At 42.7% G+C, this 20,075-nt stretch overlaps 1 protein-coding gene across 3 annotated transcripts in view; it reads right to left on the reverse strand.

Moving 5' to 3' along the window:
• Positions 1-20,075, reverse strand: part of LOC116385964 (double-stranded RNA-specific editase 1-like) — a 53,030-nt gene that overhangs the window by 22,031 nt on the left and 10,924 nt on the right. For 2 of the 3 annotated variants that reach the window (XM_031851824.1, XM_031851826.1), the window contains exon 2: positions 8,652-8,698. The gene's annotated coding sequence lies outside the window, so the exon portion shown is untranslated. Of the gene's footprint in view, positions 1-8,651; positions 8,699-18,523; positions 19,820-20,075 lie in introns of those variants that run through there. The other variant, XM_031851825.1, reaches the window with a different exon arrangement.

Raw genomic sequence — 20,075 nt, forward strand, 5'->3', positions numbered from 1 at the left:
CCACTGTTCCCCTGGCACACACTCTCATTTTCATTTAACGCTATCACAGGTAGCTCAGGCCTCCTGGGGCTGAAAATTGCTGCCGACTAGATGCCTGTGAAAGTTGTGCTGGTGGTGGCCAGCTGGGACCAGTAGAGCAGGAATGTTCTCCCATGAGAGAACATCTCCTTACAGTGGTAATTTTACTTTCTACTTTTTTTTTTTTTAAATCTTTTTCCAGAGTTCCTGCTCAATTGAGAAGTTTCTGAGCTGTAGTGTTGTTCTCTCTGGTAGTCCAGGAGCATGAAACAAGAGGAAGAACTCACCATCTGTTGAAACCAAAAATAAGACAGCATTTTGTTTTTTGGTGCGATAAGCTTATGCTTTCCTTGGCCTATAGTAACACAATCTCCGAACCCATCGGCTTTGGGTCTGACGAGCATCTAGCCTCAGGGGGCACAGTTCCTCCCACAGGATTTAGTGAGACCTCAGACCCTCTACGGTGGTCCTCATGCTCCCCCAGAAGAAAATGTACTTTTTAAAGCTAAATACATCAATCTGACGAGAGGCTGTACTGTAACTAAGTTACCCTGTACATCTCAGAGGGAAACATTGTACTTTTAACCTCACTACATTCATTTGACAACAGAAGTTACTAGTTAGGCTACTTTGCAGATTCAGATTTTATCCAAATATTATAAATCCATAATTTTAAAGTATTTAAAGTAGCAGCTGCAACAAATAAAGTGATAAACACAATGCATCAATATTTATAACGCAGAGATTTAGGTCTACCATAAATGAAATAGGCCAATCTACATACTGCGTATACTTTAACTTTTGGTACTCTAAGTATATTTTGATGCTAATACTTTTACTTAAGTAACATCTTGAATGCAGGACTTCTACTTACAGAGTAATTTTTTCACTGTGCTCTACTATTAATTTTATTAGTTGCAGAAATATGAATGGTGGCGTAAACCGACCTGCATTTGCCCGAACCAAACCCCGTGACTGTCCAATACTACTCTGACTACGATTATTGAGATTATAGGCTCGTTACTAAATATAGTTGACTCTTGGATGTCGTGGAGACTTGGAGTTGATTGAATGTGTATTTTTACTCTGGTGTATTCTTCATGGTGAATAAAGTTAATGTGAATGCACAAAGTGAAGGAGCTGACAGGGTCAGATTTCACAGTTGTTGTAAAGTTACCTTCTGAGATTTCACAACCGGCAACCACAGGGTTAACGCTAGCCAGCTAGCAACACATAGCAACATAATCGCCTCACTTCTTACTGGCTTGTTAGCCTTAGCTAGCTTGGTAGCTTTGAGCTAGGTGGGCGTGTTTCAGCTACCAGACTCCACTCGGCCCGCCTCGGCTCCATCCACGCTCCACCTCTTTCCTTAATCTGGGCTCTTCAGAAACCTCCGGGACGTACAGGTCACACAGTCTTTGGTGAAACAATGTTAAAGAAAGATCTTATGTAACGGTTCTAGAGCCGGAGCACTGAGTTCCCTTCTAGTCACAATGTCAGCCTCTGACCAGCTGATCTCTGGTGACAGGCTTTGATTTCGCTAGAGCTTATTTTTGACTTTTTCATTTTTCATGAGGTCTCTAGAGGTCGGCATCAGAGATTCCAGGTTCCCCAACGCACCCACTGACCCTCCTCCACCCCATTCTCTCTGCATCACTGGTCTCGCCGCTCACAACAGATGGCTATCACTGTTCTCTTCACCGCAGTCAAGGCCGGGCCGGGCCCTGCGCTATCTCTCAGAGTGAGGGGGGGAGGGGACGGGAAGCTCAGGGCTGATGTTGAATTTCACACCCCATGGCATCAGGATTAGCGAGACCAGGAGCTGATGGACAGCCGTGTGGAGGTGGAAGGTTGGTGCTGTCTACTGATGCCTAAAAGGTACGTCTCTGCATGCTTCCCAGTTACCGTCCAGGCTCTCAGCCGCCAGGACCTTTGACAGCTAGCACCTTAATGAACCGAGTCTGTATCCAGTAATGAGGACGCAAGGGTTGTCCTGGAGGTGCAGTGACTGAAGCAGCTATCATGCAACCAGATTTGTAGGAATCATCAGACATAATGTATCTATATATTTTCTATTTCCTTGTTCATTTTGATGAAGTATATCCTGTGGATGCAGAAGACTTGACACATGACAGGAACGTGCAACATGGGATGATTTTCTGATACAAATCTTGCATTGAATCTGGCTTAAAGTCAATATTATCAAAAGTGAGTCTGCCCTTCATGCTGTGTGCTGCTCCTTCTCTACCTGTCTGACGGACATGGGGGGGGGGGGGGGGGGCCCGCAGAGCACCCCCCCCCCCCCCGTGCGGGGGGGGGGGGTAATCAGCAGAGCTTCAGGCCAACCCGGCTGCAGGGTGGAGGGGGGGGGGGTCTGTATCAACTCCTCCACATCACAGAGCGCCGGCTGTTTGCTAGACAGAGATCTGCGGCTGCGGTTTTGGGCTGACAGACACATCCCTTAGCGGCAGCGTGGCGTACACGCCTCACAGAGCACATCGGCTTATACCTCGTCTGAAATTCACTTTTGCTCCCAGTAGATTAAACTCACACTTCAGTTCATCTCACAACACCCCGCTTAGCAGGGACACGGAGAGGATGGGCTTCTTACTCGCCCCGCATGCAAAGTATGTACAATGGCTCCATTCTTTTTTTTTTTTACACATTAATACTGTTTACCACACTCTCCATGAATAACAGTTAGGCTAAATTGAATATTCCCGAGTGGGATAAAAAGATATACACCTGCTGCTTTGGCTTTTTGTGGCCCATAGCTGGAATTTGAATCAATGTGAGGATTAAGTGCTCTTGACTTTTGCAGTTAGTGAAAATATTAGCAGACGTTTGCAATCATGCACAGAGCAAATGAAGCAGGACAGTCCAGAGCCCAGCAGCGCTGTGGTGCTGGTCTGTTCCAGCACATGTTCCACTACAACCAAGACTAAACACTCACATGTCTGACATTCACTGAGCCATGAAGTTAAGCTGCTGCAAAGTGCATTTTCTTATTAATGATCATTTGACAAATGTCTGGCACAGTTAGAGGATATCAACAGTGGCTGTGAGCAAATGAGACATACTGTATGTTTCCTGACAAATATTCAAATTATTATATATACACAGTGGTGGAAGAGGGATTCATATCCTTTATTTAAGAAAAAAATACTAAAAAGTTAAAATATCTGTTAGTAGTAAAAGTCCTTCATTGAAAATGTTACTTCAGTAAAAATATGTAAAAGTACTTCAAGTATTAAAGTAAAAGTACTCTTGCAGAAAAGTATTCCCGTGACTCGTTATCATGAGATTATTATTACTCATGCATTCATATAAAAGAAAGATTTGACTGTTAGCTGGTTGAGCTGGAGCTCATAGGGAACTATTGAATTATGATTATTGTTATTATGGATTTATCTGCTGACTTCTTTTCTGAATTAAATCCATTCTGTGAATCAGAAACCATGAAATGTTTTAGCATTAAAATGACTGAAATGTTTAAAATAGTTCTCAACTAATTGTCTGTCAGTTGACTTATTGATTAATCGTTTCAGCTGTACTTTTATTAATTATTGGGTAGTTTGATTTATGACAAATGTTCATGTTTTATGAGCACTTCGTGTGTTATTTATATGCACACATTATTTTTTTTAAAGTAATTAGTCATTAAAGCTCTCAAATAAATGAAGAAAGTGAAAAAGAAAAGTAGAAGCATGATATTTAAACAAAATACTCAAATCAAGTACAAATTCGTAAAATTGAGCAAAGTACAGTAAATGTACTTAGTTACTATCCAGCAGTGACTTTACAGTATAATATCTGTATATTTCTGAGGGCAGTAATGAGCCCGTCATGACGCAGCGAGTCAGAAGCTAAAGAAGATTCACGTCGATAATCTTCACGAAAGGTGCTCGTTGTTGCTGCTGACAGGTTCAGATTGTTATTAGAAGTGTTTGACAACTTTATGGAAATAATCCTACAAAGAAATAAAAACCTCTTTCTTTAAGTTTCCCTTTAAATATATTGTTTAAAGATGTTTGAGTGGCTTTTTAATCATAAAAACTGGAAGATAATTACTCTCCAGATACTTCAACCATCTCTAGAAGTTGACAGTGACATCATCCCTCTAGATACCTGCCAGCTTCAGGTGTCTGCAGATGGAGAGCAGAATATTCTCCAGACGTTCATTCAGCAGGATGTTCAAATGATACATTATTATTATCGAGGCACAGATATAACATGTGTTCATTGTGTTTTAAGAGTTACGTAACTACTTATGAGACATTTTGAACTCGCACATCTGCTCCACCTGACTGAGCCGTCTCTAGCACTTGGTTAAAGTATGTCAGGCCCAGGCCAAAACAAATTCCCAGGGTGCACTGCAGTTTCCAGCACCAGACCTTTTAAGGTGCCTTCATTCCAGGACGTTTTCATAACTGATCATTTTTAGTTTAGTCTAAGGGGGCTGACACAACAGAATGTCAACACTGATCACTTTGCAGAAACATGCTTTCAGTAGGAACTTGGTGGTGTTGCTGACTATTTATTACTGAATATCACTGTGACATATAAACTGCTTCTGCACAGAAATGCAGATTACGTGACTTTTGTTCTTTTCACACAACTTTAAATTCAGTGCAGATTGTAAGAAGTCCACGTTTACTGTGAATCGACTTCTCAGCCCGAAGAAACTGGGCAGAGAAACTTAAGTTCTTTAATAATGATTACCCTATCTGTTCATGTTATCTTCCTTTTTACTTTAAAATATTGATATTGTCTCAAAAATCCAGTATCCATCTGGCTCTAAAATCAATGCACTTGAACCTCTTCATGAGATGTCCCTTTCTGTTCAACGTTTACACTTCAGACCTGAAGTACATTAAGTTAGGATTAAAACCTGTCAGTCACCACAAGCATCATTTACACTCACCATGTATTATCTTGTGCTATTTCCATGATAAAGTTGATTCCTATAGCGCTGAAATAAAAATCAACAAAAGAAAGATAGCCAGTAACCAGTGAGATGAGAGATGAGATCAATAAAAGTGAAATGTCTGTTCTAAGCAGCACATTCATGAAGAGCATCAGGACATCTCAACAGAAAGTCCAGGACAACAAGCAGCTCCTTCCCTGATGACGACCAAACAACACAGAACTAACACGACCCTCCAAACAGCAGCTGCTCCACACTCACTACCACACTCCTCTCAAACAGAGCAGAGCAGCAGGTACAGCACGGAGGAATACCTTTGCGCTCGGAGCGTTTCTTCCTCCTCCTCTTGCACCTGCGGCGGATCAGGCAGCAGTAGGCTGCCGTGGTGCCAGAGCTGTCCAGCAGCAGAGCCATGGCTTGGGTCCTCTCAGCCAGCCTGCAGGCTCTGGTGTGCTCCTCACTCTCAGCCTAATGCTAAGTACAGACACAGAGTGTGCCTGTACAACTTTGGACAGAGGAGGGGAGGCAGGGGGAGGCGGGGGGAGGCAGGGGGAGGGGCAGCCAGTCTACCATGAAGCAGCCAGAGAGCTGTTGGCACATTGGCTCGCTGTGGTAAATGGCTGTCAGATAAATGGGCTGGGATGACTCCTTGTCTCCTCCTCCTCCCCCTCTGTCTCTCTCTGGCTTACCTCTCCTCTCTTTCCCCCCCCCCCCCCTTTCCCCCTCTCAAATGTATACCCTGGGCTGTGATGAACTTGGCACATAGGCACTCTTGAAAAATACCAAAAAGTGCCTTTTGAATATGCATCTGACACTACATGAGACAAGTGTTTAGAGTAGCTGGAGGAGAAGAGCGCATCCATTACAGGAAACACTGCAGGATCAAAAACACCAACAACTTTTTCACACAACACTTTCACAGGTGTTTGGCAGCTAATACCAAGAATGCCACGGCTTTGCTCTCATATCAAACACCTGTAAGTCCTTTACAATCAACACAGCTCCCACATTCATGTCAATGAGCCCCATGACATAGTGTGCCGAGACGGAAGGCTAAGGCTGAATAATAAAGCTAAAGAGTTCAACTTGTGTTGGCCGTGCAGACACGAGTAAGGTCACATTTCTATAGAGATGGTCCAGTGGGGCGCTGGATTACAGAGAATGTGGATCTACAACTCAGAGCCTGGACCTAAAGCAACCAACACAACCCCTACCACATGTTGAGTGTTATTATCACATTGAATATCTGAGGTTATCACTAGCATTATAATGCTTTAGATGGGCCAGACTGCACCCATCACGGTGGGAAAGTCAAAATCAAACATTGTGGTTTGAAACAAAACAACTTTAAGTTTAGGCAACACAACTATTTGGTTAGGTTGAGGATAAGATCTTGGTTTTGGTTGAAATAAGTACGTAAGTTAGGTGACAAAAGTATAATAAAATAAGTATAACGTAGACTTTTGGTTTCATAGGGGACACAAACGGCGGTCTCCTGGGTGAAAGTCCTGTTTGTTTGACCCATCCACCCCGACCTCCTCCCTAAGAGGACTGTCGCTCTTTGTTCCACGTCATGGTCACTAAAAGGTGGACCGCGGTCCGGTTTATTATACAAGATTGAATTGAACTGAATAAGCTTTGCAGCTTGAGTGAGCTACACACACACAGGAGAGACCAAGAGCAAACAGACTCTTACATGTTCATTCTTCCGACGGCCAGTTTAAAACCAGTATGTCTCATATGTTCAGAGACCGTGGCGATTGGTGGGCAATGTGAAGCGTCACTGCAAAGCAAAATATATACCTGTGGTTTCAATAACCACAGATAAAGTCCCTGAACACAACTTTCTCCGTTTAGAAGATGAGCAGAATATGGATATCTTAGCTTTTTTGATTGACATCACTTCTCACCTGAATGAATTGAATTTAAAGCTGCAGGGCAAAGACAATTCAGTTCAATTCCCTCATCTTTGTAAAGAACTTTATTCTAAGAGTCACATTTTTCAAGGTGTCTGTAACTTCCTTTGCTGCCCCCAAGTGGACATAAATCAATGAATGCAGCTCTAACACAGAGGACTACGCTGCTTACTTCAACAGGTCGCAGGACACTTGAACCCTCATCCTACCGACATATTCAACATACTGATCCCAAGAACTACCATCAGGGCACAATGTTCACTTATTTCTCCCCAAATTGATTCGCATATTGTGTCAAAATGAAAAGCGACAGATCACATGGGGAAATGTGTGTGTGTCTCCTTCACAGTGACCGAGTGTCCCTCCCCTACTGATAGTGTGTGATGCTTTACATTAGGACCCTATCTATTAAAACTACACAGGATGTATGCTGCTGCTTTTGACACATTTATGGACAAAGTCATGAACGATTGGAACTATAGAATAAAGCACCTGTGGGAGATGACGCACTACCCACAGGTAGGATCAAGGTTAATAAAACATGCACTGATGAAGCAGCATCCAATGGAGGACCAATTGAGTCCTAGTGGTGGTGAGACAATATGTCCTCTAGTGCTGTTTATACATGCAGAAAATAATAATGAGATTAATATGAACTTGTTACATGTTCTATTGTATGATGAAACTTACTTCAACTGTGTTGAACAGTGTTACATTCCTGTGTGAGTGGTTCAGAATTCAGAAAACACTGTGAACGGAACATTTGTGGACGACAATAGTGAAATAATTATTATGAAATAAAGGATGATGGCATGATGTTCCATAAACAGTGTTACTATGACAGTGTGAAGGTCAGCATTGCCCCCTTGTGGGCTGCAGTCACACTTCAACACCACACATGAGATACCAGCAGCACTGTTTCTTCATTACCAGGTTTATGGCGACGACGATGATTGCAAGTGAGATGAATATTAAACTGTAACGATGGTCTTGAGGAAACACAGCCGTCCCTCAGCAGACGTTTGGAACACAGGCACAGGTGGAGCTAGTGACATTAATAATGGCTGCATTCAGTTTAGGTGTTCCACAGTCCTGGTATTGTGCTGTACAGCCACATCATTAATGTGATCAGACCAGAGACATCACGCTGCTTCCCACCATTGACAGGAAACAGGAAATCAAAACCCAATGCAGCATTGCCCCAGCTGTATTCCAAGCATTGGAGGGATAGTAGTGGTGAATCGATACGTGACTACTGCACTACTGACCAACAAAGACAGCACGCAGGCTACTTCCTCCTTCAACCACACAAACACTTCCTGGGTGCATCTGATTGGTCAAATGCTTTCTCTTTATACGTCTCCTGTCCTGGATCATGATTTTATCATTTTACTTTTATCATTTTACACATTTAGAACGAGGAACCACGAGGATTTCGCTCGTGAAAACACTTGTATAATGTCTTCTCTGTCTGAGGAAATGATGTCACAATGATGTCATCAGCAGTTTCTCAGTTTGGGCTCGGTGGCACAATTATAACGGAAACCCCGGTGTCCTAAACTTGATGACACGAAGTTTGAAAGATGTGGACATTTAATAGGCAGGGGATCTAAGCATAAGATGCATTATGGGAAATGCAGGATCCTGTGTTTTAAGAGTTTGACTAAAAGTCAGAATACCTTTAATTATTGTGAGGCCTCCCAACTTTCTTTTGCTTGAGTGCCTCTTTAATATTCCATTCAAACATAGACATGCAGTGAAAGGGAAGTATGCACGCAGACTCAACCAACCTGGTTTATGTCTTCTTCTTCTGGAAGGACTTCAGCAATATTGTGCTCTGAAATGAAGAAAACATGTTGTTATTGTGACGAATGCAGCCGTGTCTGTCGTCCGAAGGCCAAGCGGTAAAAGCTGAGGTTACAGAGAGCGGCTGTAGGGGGAGCTGTCCTCTACATCTCCACACTGTGAGATACTGAGCTACATGTAACACACTGCTCCCTCTCCTCCCACTCCTCTATGCATCTCAGCTGAAGGAGCTCGGCGTTAGCAAGAAGCAGATTCCAATAACTCCACATAGAAGAGGAGACGACGCAGTCACGTGATCTGACTGTGTGGCTCCTGTGCTGACAGGCAGAGAGAATATTCACAGATTACAATTGCACAGAAATCACAGGAGCTTCTGGTGTCAGTCTCACAGTGACGCCGCTCGGAATCCTTTCATTAAATTAGTTCATTCAGTTTTATCAAGTCAAGGAAAATCGTTCTTTTAAGTAGTATCTCAGATGTGAAGTGAAGAAATGAAGATACTAGAGAGGACACAGAGGGTATTCCGGGAGCCAGGGGGACCCAACATGGCATCAGGACTCTCTGTGAGGAGAAGGTCAGAGGTCAGGTGTGATGCCAGGTGTATTGAGGCACTGGGAACCTCTCCAGCTAGGATTAAAACACGGACCGGTGTTTCTTTAAAGGAGTGGTCAGAGAGAGATGAGCCAGGAGACAAAGATGTGTCCCTTTGTTCAAACTTCAGTAACACAAATACAAGACCACAGATACGAAGAGCCAAGATCTGGAGTCACAAAGAAGTGAAAATATGATGTTTAGGTAACACTGTCTATGACTCTATGTCTATAATGAACTATAAACATACTGATAATGAGTTATCCTCCCTTTATAGCATTGTATAATTATATCTATCTATATAAAGGCTTTATAACAATAGTCATAACACATTAAAGCGTGACACCACTGAGAATAATCACATTCAAATTTAACATAACAGTGATTATATATAGTGAGGATTATAATGTATCACTGTGGGAATTACACTACAGTCAGTGAGTGACCAGCATTTATTACCAGCAGATTTATGAGAATTGTGAGAATTACATTTATGAGTCATTATAAAATGCTTTATAATAATTAATTTTTTATTTTTTACAAAAGGCTTCATAGTTCAACAAATAATATTTAAATTTTAAAATCTAAAATAGGTCATGTATCACGTTCTTCTCTAACAAATTGAATATTATTTTAAAGGATGAAGAAGAATGTATGAATGAGTGAAACATCACATCAGATATCACATACAGTACACTGCATTCATTTTCATTGGGATTGTTCAAACAAAAACCCACTCATTAGAATATAAAAGATGATGTGACGACAAAAATGATCTGAAGTTAGCGCCTTTACATTTATTCAAAGACCTTTAAGATCATATACAATAATAATAATTGTATATTTCCAAGTGCATAATTAAAAACCTCTCTTTAGTTGAAGTTATTCAATAGGGTCATGATTAATAAGCTGTGACAAAAATTGGAATAATCTTTAATAAACCCCATTAATGGGATCCAATACACTCCTTTGTCATTTTTATTTTTTCATTTAATAATTAAACTGCATTCTGTTTGTTTTCCCTATCTTCCCTCAAAGTTCTGTAAATTATTAAATTCCCTTTGAAAACGCTTTTGAATGAATTTCATTTACTTTGTTTCCCTTAATATTATATAATCTCTCTGGAATAACAAAACTAAAACTGCTTTCACTGGGGTGTTAGTACCAGGCCTCCATTAGAAGACACACCGGGTCACAGTGAAATGCTAACACAAGCTAACACATGTAGCACCCTCCATCAACGGTACCCACACTGGATGGACTTCCTGCACTCAACCTGAAACAACACACCATCCCTGTCACTACCACGGGGCTTTAAAGTGACTTAGAACACGGACGTGATAAAGACGAGCCAGATGTGAGCCAAAGACAACATGAAGCGTGAACATCTGTATCTGTTTGGACAGGGAGGTAAAGAACAGCAGCAGGAGCCGAGGTCGAGTAAACACAGGCTTTTACTATCCATTACCCTCCAACACCAGCACAGTCACACCACTCACTGTTTCCCACTTCATTCATTGTGCTTACTGCTATATCTATAATATCTATTTTAAACTGCTGTGAAAACATCTCCACCAAACAACTGTGTTTGTCACCTAAAACTACATTAAACTACATCATATTAGAACATATCATGAGAAATATACCTTTAATCATATCTATGTGTTATAGTGTATTAGAATAATATTAGAGCCATAACTGGCCTTGAGAAGAGATTGAGTCTCATCCTGTCTGTGTGTTTTTAAATGATTCCTTTGTTACCTTTTCTTGTATGGAAGTGAAGCTTAGTGAAGCTTTCTTCATCTACCTCTCTTCACTCCAGATCCACGACTGAGTTTAAAGAATAGATATTACAGAAGACTGGATACATAAATATGCATGGTTTTATTTTTATGATGTATGTATCTCTGTCCATAAATGTGAATAAGCCCTTCTTACATACGAAGTAATCTGAGATAAATATGCTAATCCTTAATGTAACGCCATAGTAATCATTCTGCTGTATCTTCCTTTTTATCCATATGTGGTTGACGGTCGGTATGTAGAAACCCAACATTCCTGCAGTTCAGGTGTTTGTGAGGAGAGCAGTGTCCTTCATTTCAAAGTGCTTAGAAATGAAGGAACCAGCCATTCGTCTCACTGAAGCTATTCTATACTGGAGCAGACCAGCAGAAGGTACTGTGACGACATAAACGGGGGGGGTACCCACAATGTTTCTGACATACTGGAATGTTCTTTGCAACCAATGGTTCTGTATCCATTGGTACAATCACAGTAGAAATACAGTGTTCACATTACAAAGTGAACCAGCAGGACTCTGCACGTATCAACTTGCCACAGCAGCACCTCGACAGACAACACGAGGTTCCCTCTAGTGTTGGACACGTCAAAGACACTCATAGTCTCTTTTTAAAATGAACTTCCATGGTAGGGTTACTGAGTTGTTCGGTACTCACACTACAAAACTACTACTTGTTCAGGTTTAGTAAAACATTGGGGTTTGGGCTCAAATAAGTGTGTTTGTTACGTAACTGCCGTTACTCAAGTAGACTACGTTAGTACGTAACAAAAGAAAGGTAAAATGACTTTTGGTTTCATAAGGGACACAACCAGTTGTCGTCTGTCCAGGCAGCATTCAGGCAGCAGCAGCCTCCTCGTGCCTCCTTTCACCTTAAGGGTCCTCCACAAACCTCAGCCTCGCTCTGATATACACCACCGGCTAGTGAAGCTGTGAGGTCGACTGAAATCAAATGTCCAAATGTGATCCAGGGGTGTGCAGAGGAGGAGCAGCAGCGACGGAGCGGAGGCTGGAGGATGCATCTTTCTTTCCTTTTTCCAAAATCCCACAGCACAGACGGATGAGAAGCAAATGCAAAGGGATGTCTGTAACCTACTTTCAAACATTTGCATATTATTCAGAGAGGGAAGAGGCAGTTCTAGAGAGGGGGGTTGATGGGATGGGGGGTGGGGGAGTTTAGGGGCCTGACAAGGACAAGACAGGTCGGCTGAAAACAAAGTCAGCATTTCAATGCCCTCGAGATCGCTGTGTAATAAATCTATTTGGAACCACATCAAACTGTATTCACAGCACCAAACTCCAATCCAAACACCTCTTCAAATTAGAGCTCTTCGTTTTTCTTCACTTATTCATGAATGTTGTCTTTTCAATGGCGCATAACCATTTTCCTACAGTGGTAAATATTTCATCACGGATCAGCATGTGAAAAGGAAAATGCAGCCGATCCCATAATTTAGGCAGTAGCTGGTAACTATGGGGGGAGGGGGCTCTCTTTCCCCCATTGTCTGATCTGATCCGTTGTCTAAAATGCCCTTCATCGGGTCGGAGCGCTGCTGACGGAGGAGTGTATCTGCAGCAGAGAGGGGACCGAGGCTGGAGGAGGAAATAATGGGACTCCAAAGAACAATATAGGGAGGACACGTACACACACAGCAGGCGTGTGGTCCTAAAGGTCTAAATCAGATCTCATGTCTATTCAAACCTTGCAGGGGGAGTGTGTTCCTGTTTCAGTGTGTTAACGTCACCTCTCGGACTTCTTCACCTTTCCATGAGGACACAGAGCCTACTGACTTAAAGCTCCACTCACTTTACACATCAAGGTCAATTTACTGAGCATTTAGAAACAGTTCTAAATGATGTCTCCTTTGTGACCTCTGACAAACCTGCATGCCGTCATTAGAGGAAACGCTACATTTAATATCGACTAACACATTAACTGGATCTAATGTGTCATGGCCGATGCCCAATGCATTTAACATAGTTCAGTATCAGGTCTGATCCACAGTATCCAAATATACCAGTGTGGTGTATTTGGTGCATTGCCACTTTTACATAACTGCTCAGTGTAAACTGCTCCACTGACAGTAAGAGTCAGGGTTTGCAGACAGTTACAGGGGATGATGGTAGACCATGTCCCTTGAGTAAAACATGCTTATTATTATTATTATTAACTTTTTGTCTGTCTTATGGCTGCAACTAGCAAATAATCACTCAACTGTTTGGTCCATTAAACATCGTAAATGAAGTGAAAACAGTAAAAGGAGTGCCCATCCCAATTTCCCAAAGCGAAGTTGACATGTTCAGATTGCTTGTTTTGGCTAACAGCCGGTGTGGAGATGTAATCCGGGAACCCATCGGCTATCATCTGGCGATGAGTTAGCTTTTATTAGCTCAAGTTGCTAATCGGACTGTAAACAATAAGCGGCTCATTGTAAAGGAGGTCTTGGTCCATATGTTGCTGCTTTCACTGTCACCTTGACTAATCGTTCTCCTTGTTTTGCCTCAGCTTCCCTCTTTCCCTCCTCTGCGCCGTCTGACACAACGCTGTCAGCTGTGCTATTTTTACACAAGGAGAGCTCATTTGATCTCATCCCAGCACTCGTGTTGCCACCTCTGAAGGTGTTCAAGTGTTTGAAAGGTCAAATTATGGCAATTATTTCTCAGGTTTGCAGAGCACCTGTGGATGCCCTGGATCCAGTCTGAAACGACACTAAGTCAGATTCAGGGCTTGGTCAAATGTTCAGTGAACTCCGATAATGAATCCTGTTTGCCTTTTTCTTGCCCAGTCATACTTTATTGTAGTTATATCACACAATAACTTCAGTGAGCACTATGTGATCATAACTGGAAAGTAAGCAGCACATTACCTTATTATTTTGTTTTAAGTCCACAGTATTCCACTAAGAAAAGAAAGAAATCCTCAGGGTTGGTATTTACAGTAAATGTGATGAATTACTTATTTAGTTTGATGGTCAAAGCACACAAATGTACCGTATCATAGGCCAAATAAAATAAGATAAATTAAGGCCAATTCATAATTCTGTATTTCCCTCCAAGATTACCTGTGCTGGGTCATTTTATTCTCCTGACTCTGTGTGTGGGGTACCCTTCAGAATAAAGGTATCGTTATCAAGCCCCTCTGTGTCTCTCATCCTTTTAGGATTTTTCCTTCATGTTGGGAGCTTTTATCTGTGCAGCCTCTCTGCTGAATGAGTCCCCAGAGCGTTGTTGAATTACGCCGGCACACGGGCCGTTCGATTGGCTGTCTCTTACTGTATTGGAAAACGTCTGTCTTGATGGGAGCAGCCGGGCCGAGGGTACACTCTGCTGACACGCAAACACACACACACGCTAACACATTAACTGGATGCCATTTACTCTCCCACTCTCACTCCCATGCTTTATTGACATTGAGATGAAAATGAAAGGGAAAATGGGGCGGGGCCCCCAGGGGACACTGTGCACCGGACGGGTCGCATTCCTGTGACCTTCAACATTACAACAAATCAATCGCAGACTCGCCTACATTTTCACGGATACACGAGAAATATTCAAATCTAATGAGAAGATTGCTTTTAGAATGATTCGGTTTTTTAGAACTTATGTGCATTGATTTATCCATCATATCTATCGGTTCTGATAATATTAACCTCAAAGTAACTGCTGAGATCTGGGAACATGATGACATCACTACAACAAAGAAGGTGCCACGAGACTTCATTTCTGTTGTTTTTATGCGGTGAAACTTTGAGAATGCATGAGAAAAAATATTAGATTTCCATTCATTTCATAGTTATTTTTATGTTTTCAGACATCACACTCCCCATGTTCTGAGAGTGGTCCACTGATCTACCAGTCACTCACATCACACTCACATGGACAGTTAAAAAGGATCAGATTGATGGAGGAGAACCAGAGTCTTTTTTATTCCACACGTGTGTCTTCTTTGTCAAAATCTGGTGCCTACATTACCCACAATGCAACTCAACCACCACTAGCTTGGTCAGATATTCCAGCGTGTTATGCTAGTAACAGCAGCAGCGATGCACATGGGTCTGGTAAACTCACTTCTTTCTAACTCTGGATTGTTCCTCAGACATGTAGTCTTCAGACCCGACATTGTTGTGGGAGCAGAGGGGCCTAGTGGTCAGATCACACTTAAATAAACACCGAAGGGCCTTGGGGCCCTCATACCATAAGCACTGAGGGGCTTATGTTTTAAACACCAAGGGGTCTGGGGGGCCACAGTGGTTATCTCACACTATAACACCCAGAGGTGGTCAGCTTGTGCCGTGTACTCCGAGGGCCCTGGTGTTCAACTTCCTCTGTGCCTGAAGCTCAGAGGGCCTCTGGCAGTCTGAAGCCTTGGGGCCCAGTCCATGTATACAGTGGTCAATAATAACATCTGTCAGATGCTAGCATCTGTTACTTGTTGTCATGTAATGCGTTAATATCACGTGTCTCCATCAACACGGAAACAATTTAGGTTTAGGCAATAAAGTTGTTTAGGTCTAGAAAAAGAAAAGATCCTGGTTTGGTGTTTCTTACGTGAATGAACTTGTGTAGCCTACGTAATTACAAACAAGTCAACGTTGGCTTTTGGTTTCATACGGGACACAAACAGAGGTCTCCTGGGTGAAAGTCCTGTGTTCCACCCATCCGTCCGCCCTGACCTCATCACTACTGTAATTAACATGTAGTTCCGATGAACCTGGGGATTTGTGTGTCCTCCATGATGAAGGATTTATGAACAGTAGTGGTCATTTCACTTATCTGTCAAATCCGGCTGATTTAGCCTATAATTGGGTACCATAATAATAATGTCATGACATGGTGCCCTGGCTTTAAAAACTCTTGTATTTGGAGTTCAAACTGAACAAGAACAAACCTGAAATGTTGCTAATAATCCCTCATAGCACAGAACACCATTTTAGTGATATACTTGCATTCCCAGACAGGAATGATGGACAAAACTACAAAAACAAGTCGTAGAATCATCATTTGGGCTATTTTTAACAATCTCAGCGATGGTTGATGTTAAAGAGTGTAGGTTCAGCTGTCAAAGGGAAGAAATGAAGAGAAATTCAAGCTGCTCTCGTACTGCAGGGAAAAGACACGAAATGACTGAAGTCAGCAGCCGGAGAGCTTATCACCACAAAGTTTATCACCCTCAGAGAGGAATTAGGAGCTGTTTTGCTTCCAGCATCACCGGTTTGTCAGAACTGATGCCAATGAAGATAACTCCGAGCTTCAATTCGACATGGTAGCAGAAATGACTCAGAACCCCCCACTGCACGCAGCTCTCTCTTCTCAATAAACAAGCCTTTTGATTTAATCACAAAACTGGGTGGATCAGTGAGATTATCACTGCATTAGCTAATTAGGCCCTGATCCCCGCAGAACCAGAACCTGGAACACAGGTGTCGAACAGCAGACGCTTTAACTTTAAGACGCCATTGTCTGAAACTTGACCCAGGACCTGCTGATTTCATGTCTTTAAAAGCAGCAGAGACCAAACCGCGGCTTCAAAACCCTGACCTCAACCCTCATGTCTCCAATTATTCCACCAAATTCTAATGTTCCCTTTATCTCTGAAGCAGCTATATCCAATTAAGCCCCCGTCCCTCCAGAGAAGGTCCTTTTCACTTCTTCAATCAGTCTTCACTCACAAAGGTGACACATGACCCTGCTGGCTGCCTTCAATCCCATTATTCTCTTTGTTCCGACTAGATTTGAGGAAGTCACCGCACTCAGTCAAGAAATATTTCAAACATGGAACTCCCCTTAAAGCCACGACTGATTCAGTATTGATGAAATAACTGAGGTAGAACGTATCAACTGGTGAGCTTTACCCCCGCAGTAGGGTTTCAAGTTATTTCAGATGTTCAAATGTTAAGGGGGGTTTGGGGATGACTTGAATGCACATATGAAGAAAAACAAGCCTCAGCTTTGCTTCAAGTTGAATAAAGTTCACACACACCAACACACTTGTGTTCAACACAACTACATATGGCCTTTGTTGTCCGCAGCAGACAGAATGGACGCGGTCTCAGTCGCCTGTCTGCTCTGAGCGGCCGCCGGTCATGTCATCTGCCAGCAGAGGAGGAGGAGGTGGAGGAGGAGGGAGGACGAAGGCTCGGCTTGTCTCCTTGAGGCGTTGCAGTACAGACAGCGACAGTCACAGGCTTGAGGTGTGAGACACATGTGTGGAGGTTCCAGAACTTCGGCTTTTATAGCTCGTTCACGTATGGACGTCTGCTAACCGCTGGCTTTCTGTTGCACCGAGCACAACAAAACATTATCACTGGTTCTCAACCTGGGGGTCTGGACCTCCGAGGGGTCGTGAGATCATCTCTGGTCTCCAGATGGTTGTAGAGAAAAAAAAAAAATATATATATATATATATATAGAGTGGTGATGGTTTTTACATGACATCACTGTGATGCAGAATGGATTTTACTGAGCGCGTTTGTGACAGTCAAAGAGTTTCTGACGGGGAGGGGGGGGGGGACATCACAGAACGCATCAAAACCCCACAGTGCTGGAGCACAGTGAACGACGCCTCGCTGACACCAAACCAAACTAAACGAAACCAAACTCACTCAAACAGGTTGAGAATACACTTAAATGCTCAAAAAGGAAGTAGTCCATAGCGTGCACTATGTTCTGCACATGTAACTTGATGCAAAGTAAAGGCATTCGCAAACATTGTTTCCTGTGATTAAAACATCAATATATTCCTCAATATATGTTTTCAAACTGTTGTTTTTTTGTCACACAGAACGCAAATATTATGCTGCCAAAAAGCGGCACCATTTCTTTCTGTAACAAGGTGGACTAAAGGAATAAAGGCATCAACATATTCAAATGGTACACTATAGTACACAACAACACTGAGGCCCATTGTCCCAACCAGGGAAGCAAACTCTATTACTCTGTTCAACCTTGACAAAGGCAGCGCGGACCAGATCCACTCCTATTGTTACTACCTTTCACAATAAAAGCCCGACACGTATTGTGTAACATTTTGCCAGAAGGAACAGTAGCTTAGGCTAGTTCGAGTTGTTTCTCTGCCTGCACCAATCTATTGGAGCCTTTTATTGATAAAGTGTTGCAACCGTCGCAAATTAACATCGCTGACAGTGTGAATAGTTTTGATGCTAAATATTCGTAGGTGAAGATCTCTTATTTTTGTGTAATTTATTCGCACCCTTGGTGTGTAGAACTAGGAAAGGAACAGACTACTGGTCAGTCATAAAGGTCAACAACTTATTTTGACACAACGGCTCGCTAGTTTATTTGTGCTCTATTTCACTGTAAAATGCGTTGCATCCACTGGTAGTCTCTTGAAACCCACTGAACATACTCATACAGACATACTGCACACATGACAAGAGGAGTCACAACTCTACGATGCAACGCATCCCATTTTATAAATGCAGAAATGACAGCCATGCAGTACTCCACCTGTCAGAGATGATTCAGTGCGTCTGTTGCAGCGGGAGCCACAGAGTGAACGGCGTCCTCTCTGTTCCACTGTACAGCACTGACAAAGTCACCTTGTCTCCCTGCAGTAGCAGCACCCAGGGGTCCAGTCCCGCCCTCCCTGTCACAGCGTGGCCCCTGCTGGCCCCCATCTGACGCACTGACACAGAACTGCGCACAGAGCCCGGCTCCCCACCCTCCTCCGAAAACAAGCAACAAAGCATCTGCTGTGATGTGATTGTGGCTGACATCGTCACAAAGAGATAGAACTAATAATTAGATTTTGGATTCCTTGTAGTGTGTCCAAATCTGATTTATTATCACTTTCTGATGCCGAGGTCACACTGACAGGGTGAACTCTGCTGAGTTTGGCTTTCGTCCCGACTCTTCAACAGAACAAGATGCTTGAGGAGTTATTAGAATCCATCTTTTTTAATCCCGACTGCTTTCCATCTGTCAGAATATAGAGGAATACATGTGTAATGTGTCTGGATTCACAGCATTTCATCCCTTTAAAGAAGTGGAAGAAGATTCTAATTCCCAGGTGGACGGACCGTACCGTCCGTGAGTCATCAGTCCACACGGTGACAACACACCACTTGAAGACGCCTCACAACTGCACCGTGTGTTGTCAGAAATGATTACACCAAAAAGCTGGATTCAGTCTGCAGTGGTTGCGTAAGCAGCCTGTGGCAGAGTCCTGAGTTAACCTCGTCCTCGCTGCCGAGCTCGATCTGCAGCCTTTTTAATCCACTTCCAGCGCAGCGTGTTCAAGACGTGGAGCAGGCAGAGGATCAACAACCTCACGTGGACAGACGGAGATGCAGACGGGTTCATCTCTAAATGCATAAGCAGCAGCCTGCAGAGCACCAGATCAGATCCAGCAGGCTCTCAGGGCCAGAGGGTGCTGGGACCTTTGTGATAGTGATGGATCAATGAACTGAAGGGATCGATTAGCTGAACACAGGAACTACTAGCCCATTCTGATTCTGATTTTATAAAAGTCTGACCATCCAATTTCTAACTTTCTAAAAAACACTTTTGATAATCTCAACCGTCCCGAAGACAGATTTGAAATGTAATCTTCTTACTTTGTTATTGTCATCTGTAGCAGTTATTTGAATTAAAACGCACAATTCAAATGATTAGTAAATAAATGATTGTATTTTCATTTAAATATTTGCTTTGATTAATAAAATCTTAGCATTAGCAGTTTAAATTATATATAATAAACTGCTGCGAGGTAGTGTTAGGAAGTTAAACAGGTTATAATTCTAAAGAGCTTCCACACTGACATGTTGTGTTGTGTGTGTGTGTGTGTGTGTGTGCGTGTGTGTGCGTGTGTGTGTGTGTGTGTGTGCGTGTGTGTGTGGCTGAGACGTTACGGTCATGACCGATCAGCTGGAAACCCTTTCGTGTTTCGATTGGGTAAAACCGGCCGATCAGTCCCATATTATTTCCATGCTGGTCACATTTACACACAGCTGCACACACACACACACACACACACACACACACACACACACACACACAC

Source organism: Anarrhichthys ocellatus, unplaced genomic scaffold, assembly GCF_004355925.1.
Source record: "Anarrhichthys ocellatus isolate YVR2014 unplaced genomic scaffold, GSC_Weel_1.0 scaffold12, whole genome shotgun sequence".
Lineage (NCBI taxonomy): Eukaryota > Metazoa > Chordata > Actinopteri > Perciformes > Anarhichadidae > Anarrhichthys > Anarrhichthys ocellatus.